The 24,621-nt window shown below is 38.1% G+C and overlaps 1 protein-coding gene across 1 annotated transcript in view; it reads right to left on the reverse strand.

Moving 5' to 3' along the window:
• LOC149215286 (putative disease resistance protein RGA4) overlaps positions 1-24,621 on the reverse strand; it is a 153,707-nt gene that overhangs the window by 11,665 nt on the left and 117,421 nt on the right. The gene's annotated exons all lie outside the window — the stretch shown is intronic.

The raw sequence follows: 24,621 nt of genomic DNA on the forward strand, positions 1-24,621 counted from the left end.
CCATCAAGGAGCAATACTACCCTGTCGGAAGCTATGAGGATCAATAGATAAAGTGGACCACGCTACAGCAGGGAAGAGACCAAGATGTGCCAGAGTTTACCAATATTTTCCATACCTTTCGCACAAAGTTGGGTATTAAGGATTCAGAGCAGCATTTGATACTCAAATACCGTGGCTGCCTGCATAGGTACATCCAGGAAGAAATATGACATCTCCTCACTTGGCATGGCATACTGATATGCCGTCAAAACCGAGCAAAAGTTTAAACAGAAGAACCGAGACTTTGGATCTGCGAATCCGAAGCAAGGGAAAGGTGCCCCAAAACTACAGAACAAAGGATAAAGCCAAGGCGGGGTGGCCCAAGACAATTTGCAAAAGTTGCAAGCAAAGAACAATGTCACAAAGCCGAAAAAGGACACGGGAAAGTGGTGTGAGTTTCATAAGAGCTCCACTCACAACACAGGTTAGTGTCGGGCCAAGCAGTCAGTAGTGGCCGAACTAAAGGTTTCAGAATCAGATGCATGTTCCAACTCTGAGTCAGAAGCCAACAAGAGGAATGACAAAGGGAAGCAGATTATCGATGCAGAGCCCAACTCCACCGTTGCCACCACAAAGATCCAGAAGGAGGAACTCGAAGATCCAGAGGAGGAGGAGCGTCTCTTCCACTCTCAGGTGTGGGTAAAGGGCTCCCCACTACAGTTCATTGTCGACAGCGGGAGCCAAAAAAACCTCATTTCGGCAGAGGTCATGAAGTGTTTGGGCTTACTGACCACAACACATCCACAATTGTACACCATCAGGTGGCTTCACCAAGGATGGGATCTTCATGTGAGCTAGCAGTGTCGCCTTCCATATAACATCAAGCCCTTCACGAATGAGGTATTGTGTGACGTTGCTCCCCTTGATGTTTGTGATGTATTATTAGGACAACCATACTTCTGGAAGTGAGGTTTTGTGTATGAATCAAGGCCCTGAGCTGTTATTGTTGCTTTGGGAAATAAGTTGTACAAGATACCGGAGGTAGCACTGCCTATTGCCATCTCTTTGGTTACTGCAAAACAATGCATTAAGCTCATTTCCAAAATGGGAAATTTGTTTTCCTGATGATATTCCCTCAAGAAAATAATAAGACGGTGGCCACGACCTCCAGACAGGGCCCCTCCGCACAACAACTATAGATGGACAAGGTTGTGGAGGAGTACAAGGACATCTTTACCTCCCCCGCAGGGGCTCCTCTGCATTATCAGGTCAAGCACTCCATTGATCTGACCCCAGGTGTGCCATTGCCCAATGGACCAATCTATCGGCGCTCCGTTCTGGAGAACGATGAAATCAAGAGGCAGATTTAGGAGCTACTACAGAAAGCTCACATCCGTTCGAGTTCATCACCCTGTGGGAGCCCAATCATGTTGGTACAGAAGAAGGATGGGACTTGGAGACTCTGTATTGACTATTGGGCGCTGAACAAGATCATTTTCTGTAATAGGTGCCCGATCCCACGGATTGGTGACCTCCTGGACCAACTAAAGGGGGCAAAATATTTCAGAAAGATTGATTTGAAGTCAGGATATCACCACGTACCAATCGAACCCTCTGATGTGTGGAAGACTGCCTTCAAAGCCAAGGAGGGCCTTTTTGAATGGTTGGTTATGCCTTTCAAATTGACGAATGCTCTTGGAACCTTCATGAGGCTAATGGATGACATCTTGCGGCCATTCACCAACTCATTTATAGTGGTATACTTGGATGACATCCTGATCTTCAGCCAGAGTTGGGAAGAGCACCTCCACCACATCTGACAGGTTCTACAAATACTGTGACAACACAAGTTATGTGCCAATTTGCAAAAATGCACTTTTGGCATGACCCAGGTTTAGTATCTGGGATATATTATTGATGAATGGGGGGTGCATGTGGATCTAGAAAAGATCCAAGTCATTCAGGATTGACCATATCCAACCACTCTGATAGAGTTCTGCAACTTTCTAGGTCTTGCCAACTTCTACCGCAGGTTCGTGTTGGGATTCTCTCATATCACTTGGCCCTTGAGTCAAGTCACCAAGGGAGGAGTGAAAGAAAAATTCTTTTGGTCTGAATCTCAATAGAAGGCATTCACAGAGTTGAAAGATCGCCTCTGCTCGACACCAATGCTCGCATTACCAGACTTGCAACAACCATTTGAGGTCAAGACAGATGCCTCTGACTATGCTATTGGGGTAGTCCTTACTCAACACGGGCATCCAGTGGCATATCACAGTGAGACACTTTCATACACAGTCTAGAAGTATCCCACTTACGACAAAGAGATGTATTCCATTGTGCAAGCTTCCCGACAATGGAAGCATTACATTTTGGGGAAGGAAACGATCATCCACACAGACCATTGACCCTTGCAGTTCATACAGACCCAAGGGAAATTGTAGAATGATCGCCATCAGAAGTGGTCCACATACCTGCAACAGTTCCATTTGAATATCAAGTATAAGAAGGGCAACACCAATAATGTTGCAGATTGCCTCAGTCGACCACCGATCATGGCGTTAACCACCGTGCTCAATTATTATGGGCATGAGACTTTTGATTGGCCACTTCTCTACAAAAGCAACCCAAAATTCAACCACACATACTAGACACTCTTGGAGGGTGAGCATGTTCCAGATTTCCACCTCCAGGATGCCCTGTTATGCCACCTAGGTCACCTTTGTGCTCCTTCAAGCGAGCATTCCAAGATGATTTGGGAAGCACACTACAGTCAAGCTGTTGGGCATTTCGAGTTCGAGAAAACAGTGGCAGTACTGCAGAAGTATTTCTATTGGCTGAATCTTCGACAGGATGTCGGGAAGTACATCAGATCATGCACTGCCTGCGCCATTAGCGAACCGAACAACAGGAAGTAAGGCCTCTATACCCTGCTACCTACCCCTAGTCGACCTTGGGAATCCATATCCATGGATTACATGTCAGGCCTTCCTTTTAATAAGCATGGAAATGATTGTGTTTTTGTGGTTGTCAACAGGTTCTCGAAGATGGCCATTATGGCGGCTTGCAAGAAGAATATCACAGCAAAAGCCACTTCTAAACTCTTCTTTGAATGAGTGTGGGTACACTTTGGGTCCCACAGTCTATCATCTCAGATTGGGACAGCAGGTTCCGTAGTACATTTTGGTCTAGTCTCTGGTTGATGCTTGACACCAAACTCACTATGTCCACAACCTTCTATCCTCAAACTAATGGGCAAACAGAGGTTGTCAACAGGATGATCATACACATTCTGCGCATGTACAACTCAAAGCATCCACACACATGGGATTAGAGCCTCCCTTATGTTCAACACAGCTACAACCGGGCTCTCCACAGCTCGACTAGCCACAACCATTTTCAGGTGGGCTTGGGATTCCAACCACTATGTCCCATTGATGTGGCCATGCCATTTGCAGCTACTCACACAAATTCAGCGCATGTCTAGCACGAAACAGATAAGGCAAACAGCTTCATTGAGCACATCCAACATATTCGCCAGCAGGTCCATGAAATTCTGGAGAAATCAAATGCCAAGTACAAGCAACGACATGATCAACATCAGGTACCACACAAGTTTCAAATGGGCGACAAAGTCTAGTTGCATTTGTAAAATGAACGCCTTACCGGAGCCTATCAGAAATTTAGACCACTCTGATATGGTCCTTACACCATTACCAAGGCTGTGGGAGATAATGCATTTGATCTCAACATTCCCCCATTCCTTGGCCTGCACCTAGTGTTCAATGTGAACTGCCTTCAGCCATACTTTCCACCAATACTAGACACATCCGACATTACAGAACAACTCACACCCATAGAGTTAAATCCAGATTGCAAGGAACAAGCTGCAACTGATCGGATCATGGACACACAGATCAAGCACACCGACCAGAAAAAATCCAAATATATTGAGTTGTTAAAGCATGCCAACTCCTTCACCAGGACAAGTGGCTCACCAGGGACCAAGTTCAGCATAATTTTCCTCATCTCTTGGAGGAACTCAACGCAATGGGGACCATTACTTCCTAAGGAGGGAGGAATGATCCAGGTGGATATTGGTGGCCACCTTCCAAGTCCACTTGGACCCCCACCATTGTTTCTTTCAGCTTTTCAGTTTCCTTAATTGTAGCACAATTTACTATTTCTAGCAGTTTTTCAAGTCCTGAACTTCTAGAGCCGCTTTGAGGCCCTAAACGAAGTTTTTTGGGAAAATTGGGACCAACGAGATATTTCTCGAATATATCTTTCTAATGACACATTGTGTGCATCAAACAGAGATCGCATGCCAAAGTTACGGCCCCAAGAAGTTGATGTACCAATTTACCTAAACGGGGCCCATAGTTTGGCATTTCATCTTCAAGGGTTAGGTTTTTGGATGTTTAGGGTTTTCCATTGTTTCTCAACAATAAATAGGCCTTCGAGCCTCATTGTAACATAGTTCAAAGGCACCCGCCACATCTCTTCTCAAATATTAGCTACCATCGCCCTAGCTAGTTTATTTCCATTCATGTTTGTAAGCATATTTCAGTATTTTACAGTAATGAAATGAAGTATTATTTCTGTTGCATCTCTATATGTATGGTTATATTTGTAATTTGTTGCATTCCTATTTAAATCTGGATCATTTAGTCACGAAAACCACATAACTCCAAAATTTCCTTTGTCACAACATATCACATTGTATTAAAGATTCTATATGTGGGAGACATCAAAATTTCTTGTGTTTTGATGTAATGCATATTAGACCTAAAATGTCATTGGGCATTAGATAGCACATCATTTCACCCTTGGTTTTGTCATAATATATTACATCATAGAAACATATCTTTCTACACATCACATTAAACTTTCAAGAACTTTCCTTGTGACATATCACATCACTTCAATGTTTTCATTGTCACCACATTCTACATCAAGATGAAATTTCTTTCCATGTGGAAGATCAAAGTTTCACAAGGTTTCCTTTAGCATATTACATAGTCCATGTCCCATCTAAAATGCCTTTGTTATGACATAGTGCAACATTCTAAACTTTTTGTTGTCACAATATATCACTTCAAGAAAAAGATTTTGTTTGTGCAACTCATTGTGCTTTCCCAAACTTTCCTTCAATATAATGAAAGGAAAATTTGAAAATGATATTAGTAAAGTGGTTTTAATTATAAGAGGAAACCAAGATCGTGAACTAATAACATCGGCCACTTTTTCATCCACAAGCCACCAAGATACATGAAAGTTTTTGGATAATCTTAGTTGTCACATTTTGGTAAACTTGCAAAGAGTCCAAGAGGAACTTTAATATATTGATGATCCAACAATTTGAGCTAGTGTAGTTCTTTAAGAAAGCTTTGAAAGATTATAGTATAAAGGAGCTCTTGATTTAAATGTATTTCATTGGCATGATTATTGAAGAGGATTTGTGTGGCATTTTTATTTGGATTTTTTGTCTTGCCTCGTACCTATTAATGGTCGTTCTAGTGGCATTTCATTATCACATCTCACATCCATAATTTTTCATCTCCCCTTTATCATATGTGTAACAAACCACCCCACCTTACTTTCCCAGTGGGATGGTTGTCTCTCCTTATCCAACCCCTCTGGTATATTTAGAGGAATGGGGTAAAATATACATTTTTTTTTTTTTGTTTTTTTTTCTTTCCTTTGGTTCACCATGTATTCTTAAGTCCTTCTTCTACTTGTCTTAATTAATTATTTAAGTCTCAACTCCTCCTCTTATACACATTCATGAGTATCTATATGTATAAATATTCACATAAGGTTCATGGACCCCCTTAGCTTGAGCTCGGTGCCCCTATATATATATATATATATATATATATATATATAATGTTATGCTCCATATAACTATATAATTGTGTTGAATTGGTCGATCACCAACAATGTACCCACGTGGAAAGGTCCCAAGCCTTGTTCCAATTTCTGGAGCCTATATCCATGTGTCATGTCGCCCCTTATGGTTTGGATCTGTCGAGGCAGATCAACGACTTGCGCGGGGGTTCAACCCCACATTGGCGTCACCAATGGGGTCGTGATGTGATACCAACCATTGATCATGAAATGTTGATCGATAATGTGCGTGGGGGGTCCCCTCCCCGCTGATGTCACCTAAGGGGGGAACATAAACCGTTGGATCACCAGTAGTGATTCTCCGATGTTGATCCATAGCTCCACCCAATACCACTTAGAGAGTGTGATCCATAGGTTCCCTAATACTAGGGGAACTTGCATGGAAGATAAAAGGCAGTGACCCCCCAGAATGAGCAGTAAAGGGATACCATCGATCCTCGAATCAATGGTCCATGATCATTCCGAGACCCCCCCACCATATTTTGAAAACCATAGAAGGTGGGTGTTAGAGGCAGTATTTGGTTTTCCAAACCTGTCGACGGCTTTGCCGATGATGCATGCCATCAGAAGCACCCCGTCCCTCTGACCACCATGTCATCCTATTGTGCTTTATCCCAATGCTTTCCATAACTTCCCCCATAACATCTATGTGGTGGGACCTCAAGGACACATAATCCTAGTCCCATATCCCCAGTGACTCACATTGCTGCTCCTTTTTAACCAGTCAGGTGGGACCCTCTGAGACACGTCATCTCCCTCGCAGTGCCCCAGTGACTCACCTTGTCGCTCCTCTTTAACCAGTCGGGCGAGACCCTCCGAAACATGTCACCCCGGTCCGTCACTCCAACACTTCCATACGTGGACCTTTCATCTTCCAAGAAAAATTCCCTGAGTCTACATGGACTAGAAGACTGCCCTTTTGTAGGGTCCTTATTACAAATCATTTTTTCACATCCACTCAAAAGGCCTGAAAACCTGGATCAATCAACATCCTTGACACCTTGTCATTATCCCTTTGTAAAGCCTTAATCATCATTTCTCCAAAAAGTTCGAGTTTCTAGGTCAATCAGTTTAAAAACTATGTTTTTAGCCCCAACAAACCTTGCACTCTAGCTTACCTATGTTGACCGCATGTTGCATAACTAATCACTTTCACTTATTAGTGCATGTTTCTATACTCTGCAGGTGCGATGATTCTAGAATTTCAAGAAAAATAAAAAATATTTATGAAACTTCTTCTTCCAAAATCTTCTAAGGTGGCTTTAGCCATTTACCATGGATAGAGATCTCAAATTCCTATCATATCCTATCTTGGATACCTTATCTATTATCCCTTGAGCTTATCCTCCTTCATATGTGGATCTTAAGCATGGATTGGTAAATCCCAAACTACCACTTTTACCTTATAAATTTACTACCTCCAATAAAGTCCGGTTGGATTTTGGAGATTATTAGTGCCTTCATGCTACTGCCTTGAGCTTAAAAGGTCATCAAATTCATCCATTAGGGTTGATATTGGAGGTTTTCTTAGTGGCAAGGAAGGACAAGACAATTGGGGAGACATCTACAAAGTCAAACGTTTATTAATGGTTGTAACTCTCTCCTTTATTTATCAATACAGAAATCACTTTGTTTTCCTATACCTGTGTCATGTTGATGCTTATGTATTTCAATGCCATTTGACTCGTTTATTAGAGATATTGGATTATATTATGTGTATGTTGTAGTTTCTTTGCTTGTTTTAGTCATTTGTGCAGGTTCTCGTTATAACACTTGGAGTTAGAGTTGGAGCTTATAAGAAAGGAGGAGAGGAAGGGTTACTACAGATTCCAGGTAGGTCTCTTTTCTGTATTCTAATCTCTCTAACGAAATCATTGATCTTTTTTCCCTTGTTGTTTCTAGATCATGCCACTAGATCTAGGGAGTTCATTTTTTTCTGTAGAAGTGAATTTTCCTCATAATAGTCAATAACTCCAAGTGGACCACTTGTTACAGAAACACATCATCTTGTGTTGAATCATCCTGATAGTTCCCCATTTTAACTAAATTTTACTACCAGGAAGAGACTTGTGGGCTAAGTTATGATGTGGGACCCACCCCGACCAGTGAGAATTCTCCTTACCTCCAGGCGGTGAGCACAACTACCCTGACACCCAATCTTCTTTTCGACTTCCTTCCGAATGAAAAAACATGCCCCTAGAGTGTGGCCTCTGGGCCACATCATCCTCCTTCCGCCCAATCCTAATAAGGTGGACTCTGGGCACCCAATCAAGAGCTTCCATGACTAGGGTTTCATCACTTTAATAACACAAGTTCCTCCAATTAAAATTTAAGACCACGTCCTCGACTAACCTTGTTGCAATGTAGATTTATGCTGAACTTCACCATTCGGCATGGATTTACTTACGTCCTGGTTGCACTATAACTACAGACATCTAGATCTGTACCAATGATCCATCATGGGCACTATGGATCACTAAGGCTCCTACAATGTTATCCTCCCGAGCTTACGACAGAGCTACTCCTATTGAGTCTACGAGAGTTATTAGATACCAAAAGGGTCGTGAGGAGTTCAGTACTCCTCCATGATTTGCAGGCACAAGAACTCCTTAAGGCTTGCAGTGTCGTGACCAAGAATTTTGTGTTGCTTGTCGAAGACCTCTAGGACTGCTGAAAATGTAATGTTGGAGTGTCTTCAAGTAAGGATCATAGATCGTTAAGATGAAGAGATGATGAATCCTCAACTTTGATACTATGCCACATCATTGTAATATGGCTTATAACCAATAGATGTACATAAACCTTGTATAATAGGATTTTCTTTTTTGTACCCATCTAATTGTAATAAAGGTTTCTTATGTTAAATATTGTGATGGTTGGTCTTGGTTCTCATCAACCATTCTAATGCACTTAGGCATTGCACATTTTATTACTCCTTATGTATGTTCACAACACAATCATGAATTTCATAAAGCATCCTACTTCAACCAACAATGTAGACACATGTTTATTATATTTATATACACCATTCTAGACTAGAAATGCAACGACATAATAGTTACAATCATCATTTCAACCCAAAAATGTAACCATGTATTCATTAACACTGTAAATAAATAGGAGTACTTATCTTGGAATGTTTGGGGAAATTGAGTTTGGGACGAAGACTCTCCACCCAACCATAGATAGTTGTAGCCAAGCAAACTTACAGTTATCACCCCTGAGGCAGATTCTAGTGACTGAGGGGCTTACTTCAGGGGATCAAAACACCAATTGCGAGCTTAAATAGGGACTCCATAGGATCTCCTTCATCCACCCACCAACTACTCTATAGTCAGATAAACATAAAAAATCTAGAGGCTAGTTGCGTCCACCCATAAATATCAAGGGAAAATAGAGAGTGGATCTCCACCCTTAAACCAAAACACAATGGTTCTATCCACTTAAGGGAATCCAAAACCCACTATAAATCTAATAACAGTAAGGTTTCATAGGTTACCCTCCAGGAATATAAGGAAACAATACTCTACCCACACCACCAAGGGAATCCATAGAAAACCATCTCCACCCTCTAGCTTTATAGGAACTCCAGAGGCATTACTCCTCACCAAGGAGAGACCATGCAAATATCAATCTTGTCCACCGAATTCCAATAATTTTCGCTACTTCTCCTCTCTTCTATCACTTCCTTTGTGTCTATTTCTAACATGAATTTCTAACTTCTTATTCTCTATTGCTACTGCTACATGAGTTCGAATGCCTTATTTTTATTCCTGTTGTCTACTTTTCTACCCATGCACTAGCTTCCCTATCCTTTCTATCAGCACAATCAGCTTTCATAAATTCTACCTGTCTTCCTTGTGAGTGTTTTTTATTAGGAAACATGGGCTTGCATACTTCCCTTATAGCCCAATCATTTCCTTCTCAATTCATTAACAACTCACCCACTAGCCTTTAATGGCTACCAACCAGTTCATATTTTCTGCACAACAAACTTCTACATCCCAAGCAAGCATCCTCCTCCTCAGCTCTGGAATTTGTGTCCCTTGATTCAATATCATTTTTTTTTTAATTGCTGTGCATTTTTATGAGAGAACCATGGTTGGGGCTATCACGAATCCCTCCCCTTTAGGGAACACCGCCCCTGATGTTCTTTATGCTCATATACATCACATAAAACAAAATACAATCACATACCATTTTTATGGAACTTTATATACACAAACCTTATACAGTATTCACAATCATATACATTTGATTCAACTAGAAAACAATGAAGGAAAAGTAGTCTTCATGGCATCAACCATTTCCCAAGTTTCCTCCTCTTTCCCAAAGTGCCTCCACTACACTTTGCCTTTCTCTATGGCTCGATTTTGGAGCATGAGACTCCTCTGATATAGAATGCACAATGGCTCTGTATGGAACTTGTGATATACCCTAGTGCAGACCCCAGCGCAGTGATATACTTGGCTACATTTTGATGAGATCAAAGGCAATGATGTGAAATTTCGGTCATAATAGTGACTGTTCAAATCTAGGCATACCTATTAATGAAGACATAAAGTCTTGATGGATATCATAGTATTCGGATCTGCCTCATAGTGATCTCGATATATATCTCATTACAACACTACTATAGTCTTGGCATATTTAAGAAGATTCAAGTGATATCTCTGTAGTGGTCTCGGTATAATGAGAAGCAGTGAAAATAATTACTGTCTCGACATAATAAGAAAAAGGGTGACAAGGATCATCTTAGTTTTGCAATACACTCTCGACATGATCACAATTACTGTGATGATAAGCTCAGCTAGAGTATAGTGATGGAGGTATGATGAATTAGTAATCATAGTGATTGTCACGATGAAGATCTAAACAAACCTCGTTGACATAATGAAGCAACAAGGATGATTGCAGTCTTGGTGCAAGCAGTGACCGAATTTAAATACTAGAAGTACATCTGAAATGTAATAAAGAAGGTCAAATTCATGTGATCTCAATTTGGAGATCTGAGAAAGATGATAGGAAGAAGTCATCCGGGACAAAGGAAGCATTTTCTAGATGGGGATATACAAGATCTTGAAGATTCACTGATGAAAACCTTAGTGGAGGATCCCCTAGTCAGGAAAGTCAACAAGTGTATGAGGTCATTGAATTCAATTGAAGAACTCTAAGAGCTCCTCGGAATGAAAGAAACGAGGATGAAAGAGATCATGAAACATGCAACCATGACGAAGGCAGTCAACATCCAAAGGACTAGGAAGACTTGACCATGAAACCTCCTAGAATGATGTATAGAATTTGATAGAAGTTTAAAAATATGAGGAACCTTGACAATATATATCATTGGGAGATGTGTCAACATGTATGTAGGATGATTGATACCTACAAGAAGATGTCACTGGAAGAAGGCCATCACCAAAAGGTAATATGTGATTTGTTTTTGGTGTCTGACATCTTGGAAAAGTTTGGGTATGTGTGCAGGATCAAGGAAAGGAGAGTTGTGAAGGATGTCACAACTATGTACCTTGTGATCCAGAGCAATCATTGTTGAAGAAAAGTGAAGACAGATGAGCTTATGAAGGAAGCCCCAGATGTAAATCCAAGGAGGATACTTTCTAGGAAATGAAGGAATGACATGACGAAGGAAAGTGATGGATGGTCGAGCCCTACATATGAAGGAATCGATGACATCGAAGTCTTATATCGTCAGTCAACTAGAAGACCCTATAAAGCACTGATGATAGAGTCCATGGGTAAGAGGGAGCTCTGGGAAGTTCCTATGAACAAAGGAACTCAAGAATTTTTCTAAGTAAAGAGAAACTTGGATTTCGTCCTTGATTAAGAGGGAGAGTTAGACATGACATTCTTATCTTCAGTCTGGATGAAAGAATGAATGGTTTTGTAATAATTTGGTATTTGACACTCTTTGAGGATGTGGTAGGGCATCCAAGACAAGAGTGGACAAAAGGACCCATATTCTTGACGGTTGGGAACCTAAGATGAGAATAGTCCTAGTAGAGCATACTCGAAGAACACCCAGGTGGGTATGGCCCTAAGAGAGACAATGATGATGTGTGTCTATTAGTCATTGATCTTGCCAACGTTGTGTGCTATGATCTATTTGAGAGATAGAGTTGTTAGTCAAGGCCTTGTTAAATGGAAACAATGTTGGTTTAAATGATGCTATAACAGATGGATTGCAAATCCGATCTTCTTATAAGAATTCTTCTGTGAACTTGAAAAATTGTCCAATGATCATGTATGTATGAATACCTCCCTAGTTAAGAGGGAGTGCTGAAGAAACTGTAACTAGGTTCGGTCTTCATAATGACACAAGTCAATGATGTAAAATATTTTTGTAAAATATGAATCATGGATTTCATGATCAAATGTATTTGTGTATGTAGCTCTCATTATGAGCAATAAGTCATAGGATTGTGTCATTAACCTTTACACATGAAATGTACAAATAAGACTCCAAGATCAAAGGTAGAATCATGTGACAAATCTCTCTCAAAGGAAAGATCAATGGGCTACTAAAGGATCCCTCTAAACGCATGCAATAAATGTATTTTTTGGCATAAAAATATATTTATAATTGAATGATCAAGTCGGCTGAAAGTCGGTTAATAGGTAGTTCATGTCGGCTTGAAATAGAGACCTCAAACACTATAAATAGCCCTCCTCCTCAAGCATTCAAAGATCATTATTTTTGGGTCTTCTCTCATATGCGAGAAAGTGCGAAGTGAGGGTCTATGGTTATGCGAAGAAGAGTGAAGGAAGGATATGCTTCTTATGCGAAGGCACCTATCTACAGTGCAAGATAAGGGTCTACTCAAGCAGCCACAGGCTGAGAAGTATGAGGACTGTCCAGTGAAGTTAGGGCATCATCATCACCTCGGAGAATAGTATTCGATCCTTAGTCTACTTGAAGGGCAGATACACTTGAAGAATAGAAACCTCTAGATCGAAGATCCAGTAAGCTAAAAGGGCCATGATTCTGTCACACATGCGAAGAGTATGTTCCTCATTAGGGTTGTAATGCAGTCCTAGTATATCTCTGTAGTAAGGGTTGACTCTAGACTTAAGAAGGTTTGGATATTGGTCTAGAAGGGGGCCACCACCATAGCGAAGTAAGAGAAGGAGTATAAGGTTAAGTTGTTCACTTACATGTGGAGAACCTACGGTATTTTTAGGACTGCAGTAAGGGTTTCTAGACAGTCACTTGAAGATATCAAATTATCCTTGCGTTGAAGTGCTCTTCTTGCCCAACAAAGTACCTTAGGCAATAGAAGTGTGGAGGAATGAAACAACGAGAGAAAGAAGCACGATCTTTCAAGGTTGGTAACAGATAAGATCCTTGTTGCAGTAGGCAATTGGACAACAGTAAGAGGAGATTCTTGCCTTTTATCTTGGAGTCATTTGGTCTCAAGGGTCTTGTATTGGTCTTGGAAATTTTGTCAAGAGAAGAAACTATAAGAAAAATTATCGTGGGTTTTCATCTCAGGTTTGGAGAGGTTTTTCCCTGGTTTCTGCCTATATCTTGTGTTATTGTTCTTTTGATTATTATGCATGGTAGCTGGTTGATGAAATTAATATTGACTAACATATAAAAGTTCATGTTTTGAATTATCTAAATATTGAAATCACTTCACAAGTGGTTATCAAGTTAGAGAAATCATTAACAAATCAGCCCTTAGATTTCTCAACAAAAACATGAAGATGAAGAAGAAGGGAATTTTTTATCAAGGAAATCGATTAGAGGACGATTGGTTCACTCACCTCAGTTGGAAAGAGAGAGATGTAAAGACCCTGATGAATATGATAATAATTAAAGTTTTCAGTGGATCTGCTTGTTCTAGAAACACATTGGTTCATGATTAAAAGGGCATGAAGTAAAATTTTGTCGACCTCAAACGGACAAAGTAGCAGAAATTTCCATGATAAATCACACACTTTGAATAGAGGTTATTATGATTTTGTAACTCAGATGTTAAAGATTTGTTTGGGATATAATTTGGCTCCTTAGAAAGACATTTTGTAGAAGTATGCGTAGAAAATAGAATGAGAGCTTGTTTGATGATAACAACTGTTTAATTCGTTTTGAGAGCACATGGATTGAGTGAACAAGCAATGATGGGGGGGGACAGAGTTGATATTTGGAAAGCTAATATGACTTATTGAAGATTATGAGGCAGAACTTTGTTATGAAGAAGATAAGGTATGTGATAACAACTGTTAGAAAGTTTGACTCCTTAAAGATGAGAGATGAACCATTTGATGATTGATAAGATCTGAGAAGTTTGAAGTCTGATATGCTATGATGTTGTTTAGGAGTCGAGAAACCTTGTCTTGAGACATTTGGTAGAAGTATGCGTAGAAAATGGAGTGACAACTTGTTTGATGATAACAATTGTTTAATTCATTTTGAGAGCACATGGATTGAGTGAACAAGCAATGATGATGGGGACTGAGTTGATATTTGGAAAGATAATATGACTTATTGAAGATTATGAGGCAGAACTCTATTATGAAGAAAATAAGGTATGTGATAACAATTGTTAGAAAGTTCGACTCCTTAAAGATGAGAGATGAACCATTTGATGATTGACAAGATCCAGGAAGTTTGAAGCTTGATATGATATGATGTTGTTTAGAAGTCGAGAAACCTTGTCTTGAAGATGAAATGTGAAAGAATTTATCTGCATAAAACGTTTGACATCCAAGAAAGTCGAAGCCTAGGTAAGATGCGAAAAGGGAGCTTTGCAGCTATAACTAGATATCCATGAAAGAACAAGTAACTAATGTATTAATGAAGTATGAGACCAACTAAGAATTGTAATGATGTCTCCATGACTGAGAGGGAGTAAGAAATCTCCTCCATGTTTAATAATGAGTAAGGACCTCCTCTATGATTGAGAGGAAGTGATGGTGGACACCATATTCTCCATGTGTGATGCAGTAGGCTAGGACTAACCGTCATACATCTAGTGAAGACACTAGGAGGGAGAATGGAGGATTAGATAAGAATTTGGGACTAGTACTTCGTGAGGATTGGGAATCTAAGATAGGATTAGTCTGGTAGACCAAGACTCTTTGAGGATTGAATAGGGTATCCAAGACAAGAAGGATCGAAAAGGACCGATATTCTTTGAGGATTGGGAATCCAAGATAATAATAGTCTTGGAAGGACATACCTGGTGAACATTCGAATGGGGTATGTGTCTTTAGAGACTATGATGGTGTCCATATGTATGCCTCCCAACATTATGCTCCAATATTGTGGAGAACTAGAGATTGTTAGTGAAGGCCTTGCTATGTTGTTATTTGACAATGTTGGTTATGATTTTGATACTTGAAGATGGCTTATTGATCTGACTTTTCTTATGTGAATATTTTAATTTGAGAGTGTCCTTGTACCGATTATGTAATTATGAATACCTCCCTAGTTAAGAGGGAGTGTTGGAAAATGTAACTAGGTGCAGTCTTCATAATTGTCATTATATTTATATCATTGTATATTTTATGTAAAAGCAAAAGAGAAAAAATAAAAAATTATTTTCAAGCATGGGTTTCGTGCTCAAGTCAATTTGATATTTAGGTTAAGTGTGTTCTTCATGCTTCCAGGTTTTATTAAGTCAAAGAGTCAAATTCATATTTGGACCTTTTGTAAAGAAAAAGAGAAAAATAATTTTTAAAATGTATTTTTTTGGATAAATCTATGTAAAGAAGCCAAGTCGACCCTTCTAGATGTCATGTAGGCTTAATGAAATGACATGTCTTTTCACATGTTGGAACAACTATATATTGGTATACATCCTACTCCAATTCAACCAAGCAATTCAATGCTTTTTTTACAATGACTTACAAGGTAAAAATGTGTGAAATTCTCGAGGCTATACTTTTGAGAAGAAACCTAAGCTTTCTTAGGTTGTGATCTGAAATAAGTGCGAGCTTCCATGGGTACAAAAGGTACAAAAGATTTGAAACAATGCAAGTCTCTTGGGTTACACAAGATGTGAAACATGTGAAAATTTTCTGTGAATTTTGGAGGGCTAAGTGTGAGCTTCCTAGGGTACAAAAGATTTGAAACAATGCAAGTCTCTTGGGTTACATAAGATGTGAAACATGTGCAAATTTTCTGTGAATTTTGAAGGGCTTGACTTGGCCTCTTAGAGGATGGATTTGGTTCTTGGATTTCTCATTTTTATTTGATTCTATAAGAAGAAGAGATTTTGCAGGTTTTTCCCTTTGGAGAGGTTTTGACTTGACTTGAAGCCTATATCTTGATCTTCATGCTTACATTTTGGTAATCATTAGATGAAAAAAGAACATAATAGATATTAATAAGAAGTCAACAAACTTTACAAGCAATTATAAAAAAAGACATCTAATTTAATTTGCAAACTTCATGATTTCTCAACACTTTCCACTAACCACATCATATATATATATATATATATATATATATATATATATATACTTGCAAAAAGATGTGTAATTGATTCAATTAATATGTAATATTTAAAGAGAAAATTACTATAAATTCATTACCATCTATCACTGAATAAAAAAATGCAATTTTGTTTGCATTTGTCTATAACGTGACTTTTTGAAAGTCTTTCTGGCGGGTTTTTCTAGTCCGGCAAGAATTTATTGGAATCGCAAGTTTGATAGCTAGTTTCTACACAATGAAAGCTTCCCAGGGGTTTTTCGTGCTGAATCCAAATATGCAATTAAAAAACCATTTTAACTGCAACAAATCAAGATTTAACCTCAATTTCTTACGCCTGATTCCTTCACCAGAATCTCCAAAAAGTCGCATTATAGACAACTCCATTTTATTTTACAATTAAAAAAAATAAGAAGAAAATTAATTCCTCTCATTAAATCCATAATTAAAATGAATTTATATTAATAAATATTACCTTATATATAAATATCATTATCGGTCAAGAATGGTTACGGCGGATGACTCTTTTGGTCGGAAATTTTTGTTTGTAGTGAAACGATACTATTGCATAGTCGATGTAAATATGTTGTAATTATTGCAAAGTCGACGTAAATATGTTGTAATTATTGCAAAGTCGTCGTAAATATGTTGTAATTATTGCAAAGTCGTCGTAAATATGTTGTAATTTGGACGTATGATAATTGAAGGAGAAAATTAGGTTAGTGACTTTTCATTATAATGCTTTACTTGACTCGGATATCCAAGAGCTATCGAGATACAAAAAACTTTCTTCACGTGCACGGCCTCTTTGTTAATAATTTTGAAGTGATAGCATGAGCAAGTTGAACCCAATCGGGAATCTAAAAAGTAAAAGCTATCGAGATACGACAAACTTTCTTCACGTTCACGGCCTCTTTGATAATAATTTTGAAGTGATAGCATGAGCAAGTTGAACCCTAAAATTTTGGATAGTTTCATTTAGAATTTGTGTCAAGCACCTGTCGAGATAGGTTATTTTTATTTCAGATCCTAGTGTAAAATAAATGTTACATGGGTTTGATATAACATTATATAACAGGCCGTTTGGGTAATGAGAGAGAAAAAAACACACCGCTTGTTATATGATGTTATATCAAACCTATATTAAGGGACATTTATTTTGCAATAAAATCTGAAATAAGAATAGCCATCAAAATATAGTTGAAAACATATGATTCGCCTAACACAACAATAAGACTCTTCTTCGATAATTATTACGCAACAATATTATTTCTTCTTTCAAGTAGAAGGAAGTTGTTAAGTGAGAGGGCTCTATCAGAAAATTTGTGGATCTTGTGATTTCACTCTCACATTGGGCGAGTAATGGCATTCTGCCAGAATATTTGACGTGATGGCATGGCCTACTGTGAAACATTTTGACCATTGTCCTTTCTATAACTTTTCAAGTGATAACAACGGGCAAGTGACAGGGTGTGCCAGAAAATTTTGAATGAAAGTTTAATGAGATGATATTTTCTGTTTTTTTTTCCTCTTGTCGTTTTTATTTGAGTATCTTTATTTGAGTAGATATTTTTTATTTTATAAACTTGTAATGTGTACAATTTCATATATATTTTTAAATGAATTTATTTTATATTAAAAATACAATTTAAATAATAAAATATTATAATTTTTTTCGGAATATTGTCATCAAATTTTAATTAAAAAATAAAAAATACAATTTGTAATAGCAGTATTGGGAATCATGATTGTCATTACACTAAAATCTAGTGGTGAGTAAATGGATGTATAGCAATAGTTAATGGATTCCTCAAAGATGGTTAAGCACATATCATGAAACACACGAAGAGCTGGTTTATCCAATGTGCAACAATCGCATTGGAATCTCCCTCTAGTGTGATTAGAATTCAGACCTTGACTACTTATTAGCAATCTTGATTATCATTATACCAAAATCCACAAGTGTTAATAAACTAACGCATGGCGAAAATTAATAAACCCACGAATGACAATTAAACATATTTCAGGAAACACACAAAATATACTAATTTATCCAATATCCAACCATTAAATTATGTTAATACTCATACACAGTACAAATAATAAAATTACCAAAACTTTTAAAATAACAACTTGGGGAATGAGTACTTTGTGAAGCAATTGTCTATAATGCGACTTTTTGGAAGCTTTTCTGGTGGGTTTTTCCGGTCAAAATCCGGCAGCAATTTATTGGAATCACAAGTTTGATAGCTAGTTTCTGCACAATCAAAGCATCCCAGGGGTTTTTCAGGGTGCTGAATCCAAATATGCAGTTAAAAAACCATTTTAACTGCAACAAATCAAGATTTAACATCAATTTCTTCCGCCGGATTCCGTCACCGGAATCTCCAAAAAGTCGCATTATAGACAACTCCCTTTGTGAAACGAATGTCCTTTCGCTCGCAAACAAAGAAAGACCGACCCACACTACCAACCCTTCATAATCAACCATAATGATTGTTACGGATTGAATTTCCATTGAGCAGTGTGTACTGAATGTGTCCAATAAGTTTGGACATCGACCTCTCTAAATTTTGATAGTGTCATCGACCCTACTTTTATGGATTTTTTTGTTTTTGTCCTTAATCATTCGTCTAGAGTTGAAATAGAATGGTTTTGAATTCAAAGGTGTGGTATAGATCTTTATTATGTTTGGTAAGAGGTGTGGATATTACAATAGTTGGTTAAATCTATATTAATTTAGATTTTATTATATATATATATATATATATATATATATATATATATATATATATATTTTGAAATATATGATTTTTTAAATATAATATAATTTATTTATATTTAATTTGATTGGCTATCAAATTAAACATGTTAATGCTTTTTGCCTTTATTAATGTGTCTATTACTTCTATCAATTAACCAGAAGTACATAGATCACATCAAGGTATGATGGTCATTTATGATACAATTTGTTTTGGGAAAGTGATAAAATTTTTGCCTATGCTAAAAGGATTATATGTCTCGAATTCCATATGCTAATGTAGTAGGGTGTTTAATGTATGTGATGGTGTGTACGCGACCAGATATTTCACATGCAGTTGGGGTTGTCAGCAGGTATATGGCAAATCCGGGTAAAGAACACTGGTCAACAGTGAAATGGGTGCTTCGGTATTTGAGAGGCACAATTAGTTATTGTATCACTTACAATAAGAGTAGTGAATTTGTTTGCGAATATGTTGATTCCGATTTTGCAGGTGATTTGGATAAGAGAAGGTCAACTTCAGGGTATGTCTTTACTCTTGCAGGTGGAGCTATAAGCTGGATGTCAAAGCTACAGAACATTGTTGCTTTATCCACTACTGAAGCAGAATACATTGCTGCTTCACATGCTTGCAAAGAGGCGGTTTGGTTGAAAGGTTTGCTTGGTGAGTTTGGTAGGTTACAGGACAACATCAGGTTACTTTGTGATAGTCAAAGCGCAATACATTTGGCTAAGAATCCGGCCTATCATAGTAAATCAAATCATATACCGATCAAGTACCATTTTGTAAGACAGGTTATCACTGAAAGGGGAGTCTCTCTTGAAAAGGTGCATACAAAGGAGAATTGTGCAGACATGTTCACGAAACCAGTTTTGTTAGAGAAGCTACGTTGGTGTTTGGATTCTCTTGGCTTGCAGAAAAGATAAAATAATAATAACAGGGCATCAGGCGAATTGTTGTCAAGGTGGAGATTTTTGAGATTTTCTGTTTTGAATAAAATAGGCAAAATCTCAGTAGATGACAACAATAGGAATTAGTCCCTAAATTAGCTCCAGTTTGTTGGGAGGGAGTTAATGCATCCTAAATTTGAGTTGAGAGGATTTATGAGGCAGTTAGATTCTCCTTGCTATATAACAGGTATCCATACGGATGGTTTGTGAGTAGTGTGAGAGTTTGTGAGGATTTGATTTATGTAATCTCCTATTTGATTAATAAGAATTGTCGATGCCTATGTTTGGTGGACGTAGCCCAGATTGGTTGGGTGAACCATGTTAAATTCCTCTGTGTTTTGTGCTTGATTTGTTTGCTGAGTATTTTAGTTAATTGTTGTGCATCTGATCTCCAACATATCCAACCAATAAATTATGTTAATACTCATACACTAAATTATGTTAATACTCATACACTATACAAATAATAAAATTACCAAAACTTTTAAAATAACAACTTGGAAAATGAGTACTTTGTGAAACGAATGTCCTTTCACTTGCAAACAAAGAAAGACCGGCCCACACTACCAACTCTTCATAATCAACCGTAATGATTGTTACGGATTGAATTTCCATTGAGCAGTGTGTACTGAATGTGTCCAATAAGTTTGGACATCGAGCTCTCTAAATTTTGATAGTGTCATCGACCCTACTTTTATGGATTTTTTTGTTTTTGTCCTCAATCATTCGTTTAGAGTTGAAATAGAATGGTTTTGAATTCAAAGGTGTGGTATAGATCTTTATTATGTTTGGTGAAAGGTGTGGATATTACAATAGTTGGCTAAATCTATATTAATTTAGATTTTATTAAAAAAATATTTTTTTTTTCTAACATTATATATTGGAATGTATGATTTTTTAAATATAATATAATTTATTTATATTTAATTTGATTGGCTATCAAATTAAACATGTTAATGCTTTTTGCCTTTATTAATGTGTCTATTACTTTTATCAATTAACTAGAAGTACATAGATCACATCAAGGTATGATGGTCATTTATGATACAATTTGTTTTGGCAAAGTGATAAAATTATTGCTAATGAGTATAATCATTTTATATTCCTATTTATAAAAATAGCTAATGATTAATATAATCTAATAAAAAATATATGATATAATTGACCTTTGATTTCTAAACAAGGGAACAACTCTACAACTTGAACTAGGGTTAGGGTTTTGACGTTGGGCACCATGGCGAGACGTGCAGAGGGGAGTGTTGCTCCCTCTTACAGTCAAGTAGTTATGGAAAGAAGCAAGGACGTGAGAAAGCAACGTTTCAAGAAGCCTCTGGAGAAGGTAACATGAGCAAGTAATATGGACATGTTGGGAGGAAACAAACCTCATGAACAAGAATATAAGCAGGAGGAAGCTAGGAAGGAAAAGGAGAAAGGGGATAGCAGTCAAAAACCTACTTCTGTAAGAACATATGGGGTCCACAAACCTAAGTCGAACACCATCCCTCGGGTCATCTTGAGCGACCGTGCGCTACAAGCGCATAGGGATCATATGACAGAACATGCGATTATCTGCAAATTCATAGGAATATGGCCAACAGAGAGGGCACTGCATGTCTGGATAAGAAGCCACTGGAAGCCAAAGGGGGAAATAACCCTTCATCTGGGATCCAAGGGCTTTTTCACAATAGTCTTCATAAGCTTAGAGGATAAAGACAGAGTATTTGAAGGAGGACCATATTTCTACATTGTTGCAGACCTCTACATGCGGCCTTGGATAATGAACTTTGTTTCGGAATGCGAGACATTTTCATTGGTACCAGTATGGATCAGACTAGACTACCTTCCTCTGGATTATTGGTTACCAAAATCACTGAAAACAATAGGCAACAAACTGGGGCATTTTCTAAAGGTCTCAGATGTGACTTTGAAAGGAAATACACCTCCTTTGCTCGGATCTGTGTGGAAATGGACTTATCTGGAGCACTCCCAAATGTGATAATTTTATAAGTATATGATGAAGAATGGGTACAGGCAGTGGACTATGAGCACATCCCATTTAGGTGCCGCAAATTCCATGAACATGGGCATCTATATAGAGATTGCTCAACAAACAACATCGAGAGAAATGTGAAAACCATTGTGGATAAATATCCTGAGGGTTTTACCAAGGTTGGGGGCAAAGGGAAAGGCGGAAAGAGGCTGCAAAAGAAGATCAATGAGGAAAAAAACCAAGCCACAATAGCTTTAATATCCTTGAAGAAGAAGAAGGAAACAAAGAAACGAACCAGGAAATGGAGAACATTATCACTGAGAAGGAAAGAGATGAAAGCATGGAAGAAATCATAGAAACCATGATGGAGATAAATAAGGACCATGAGATGACTCCAAGTGAGGCGGGAACGGAGGACCATGAACTGTAGGAGATTCTAGAGAGGGAAAATATAGATCTAGAAAAATTTCTGGAACAAGGAACGACCAAAGGAGTGGACTCCCTGCCAAAAGAGGAATATGACAGGGTTCAACAACTATTCCTATGGAGATCACAATCGAAAGGAAATGGAATCAAAATAAATCATGAAAGCCAGGAATACAGAGGGGTCAAAATGATGGAGGAGACACAAGCACTATCTCTGAAGAACCCAGGCAGGAAAAGAGGAAGAAAAAGACAGAAGGAGCTGTTGAACGAATGTGGAAAACTATTGATTAACTTAGGTAAGATGAAAGAGCTTACCAGCTACTCCTTTACTAATATTTCTTAATGAAGCTCACAACCTGGAATATTAGAGGCTTAGGAAGTAGAAGGAAACAAAGAAATCTCAGTAATAGAATAAAAGAAGAAAAACCAGATATGGTGTTTATTCAGGAGACAAAATGATCGATGGATAATATTAGAGAAATACATAATAAATTGCTAATCAAGTATGAATATATAGAGGTTAAAGCAAAAAACTCAGTGGTGGTGGGGGGGGGGGGATTCTCACGTTGTGGGATCCACAAAAATTTGGAATACTAGATGCCGAGGCATCTAGGAACTATCTTTCTTTGGTATGTCAACCTTTAGGGGATAAGGAGATATACATGATCACAAATGTATATGGCCCTCAAAAGCAAGAAGATAAATTCAAACTTCTTACCTCCCTTGAGGAACTAAGAGCAAGATACCCTAATATGCCTTGGATCGTTGAAGGTGACTTTAATATGATAAAATATCTTACAGAGAAAAAAGAGGGTAACAGGCAGCTAAGTAGAGACTCCACGGCTTTCCAAAACTTTATAATGAATATGGGGCTAGTGGACACGGAAACAGTAAATGGGACCTTCACCTGGAACAATAAGAGGGGAGGGGCTTCACAAGTTGCCTCTAAATTAGACAGATTTATTATCTTAGAGGAACGTTTTCTCTCCGGCCCGGCCATGACAACTTTTATTCTTCCCTTTGGAGGTTCGGATCATTGGCCTGTTCAACTGGAAGCCACTTTTATGGGCATATCAAAAAATAGGCCTTTCAGGTTTGAGAATGCCTGGCTCTCTCATCTTGAATTCAACAATAATATTGACAAATGGTGGAAAGAGGATCTAAACATTCAAGGCACCTAAATGTTCATGCTCCAACAGAAACTTAAACATATCAAAGCTAAGCTTAAAATCTAGAACAAAAAGGAATTTGGAAATATCTTCAAAGCCAAAAGAGAAGTTGAGCAGAAACTCTAGGAAATCAATAGGAACAACATCACAAAGGAATTTATCGAGGAGCGGAAAAAGCTAGCTGAAACTTTGCAGGAAGAATGGGAAGATCAGTGCTTACAAGAGGAGATTTTCTAGAGGCAGAAGTCAAGGATACAGTCGATAAAAGAGGGAGAAAGAAACACGAAGTTCTTCCACAAATCCACCATGGATCACAGGGCACACAACATAATTACAAAGCTCAAAGACTCTCAAGGGAGAGAAATTTTCTCTCACAAAGACATGGAATCTCTCCTTGTACAACACTTCCTCAGTATTGTAGAGGATCCCCTGGAGGACGGATCCAGGTTCATCAACCATTTCACACAGTACATCCCTCAGTTGGTCACCAGAGAAGATAACCACAGTCTTAAGAGGCCATTGTCGGAAGAGGAGGTCAGTGAGGTGATCAATAAAATGAAAAATGGAAAAGCTCTAGGCCCAGATGGGTTTAGTGTAGACTTCTTCAAATCATGTTGGAAAACAATCAAACAAGATATCCTTGAGGTGGTGGAAGACTCAAGAAGATCTAAGAGGGTACTGAGGGAATTTAATGTTTTCTTCATAGCTTTGATCCCAAAAAAGGAAAATTCCATGACTCCAGATGGCTTTAGACCCATATCCTTATGTAATGTGGTGTATAAAATTATTTCCAAGGTGATAGCCAATATACTCAAGCCACTTTTACCAGCTCTCATCTCAGAGGAGCAAACAGGATGTGGAAGGGAGACAAATCCTCAATAATATTATCCAAGCTCATGAGGTGGTACACTCTCTCAAAAGAAGCAAATAAGCTAGTATGCTCATTCAATTAGACAAGCTAAGTTGGTCTTATATAAGG

Source organism: Pinus tabuliformis, chromosome 1_1 (genome assembly GCF_031772625.1).
Source record: "Pinus tabuliformis cultivar Carrire ecotype Pingquan chromosome 1_1, CPIR1, whole genome shotgun sequence".
In the NCBI taxonomy this organism is placed as follows: domain Eukaryota; kingdom Viridiplantae; phylum Streptophyta; class Pinopsida; order Pinales; family Pinaceae; genus Pinus; species Pinus tabuliformis.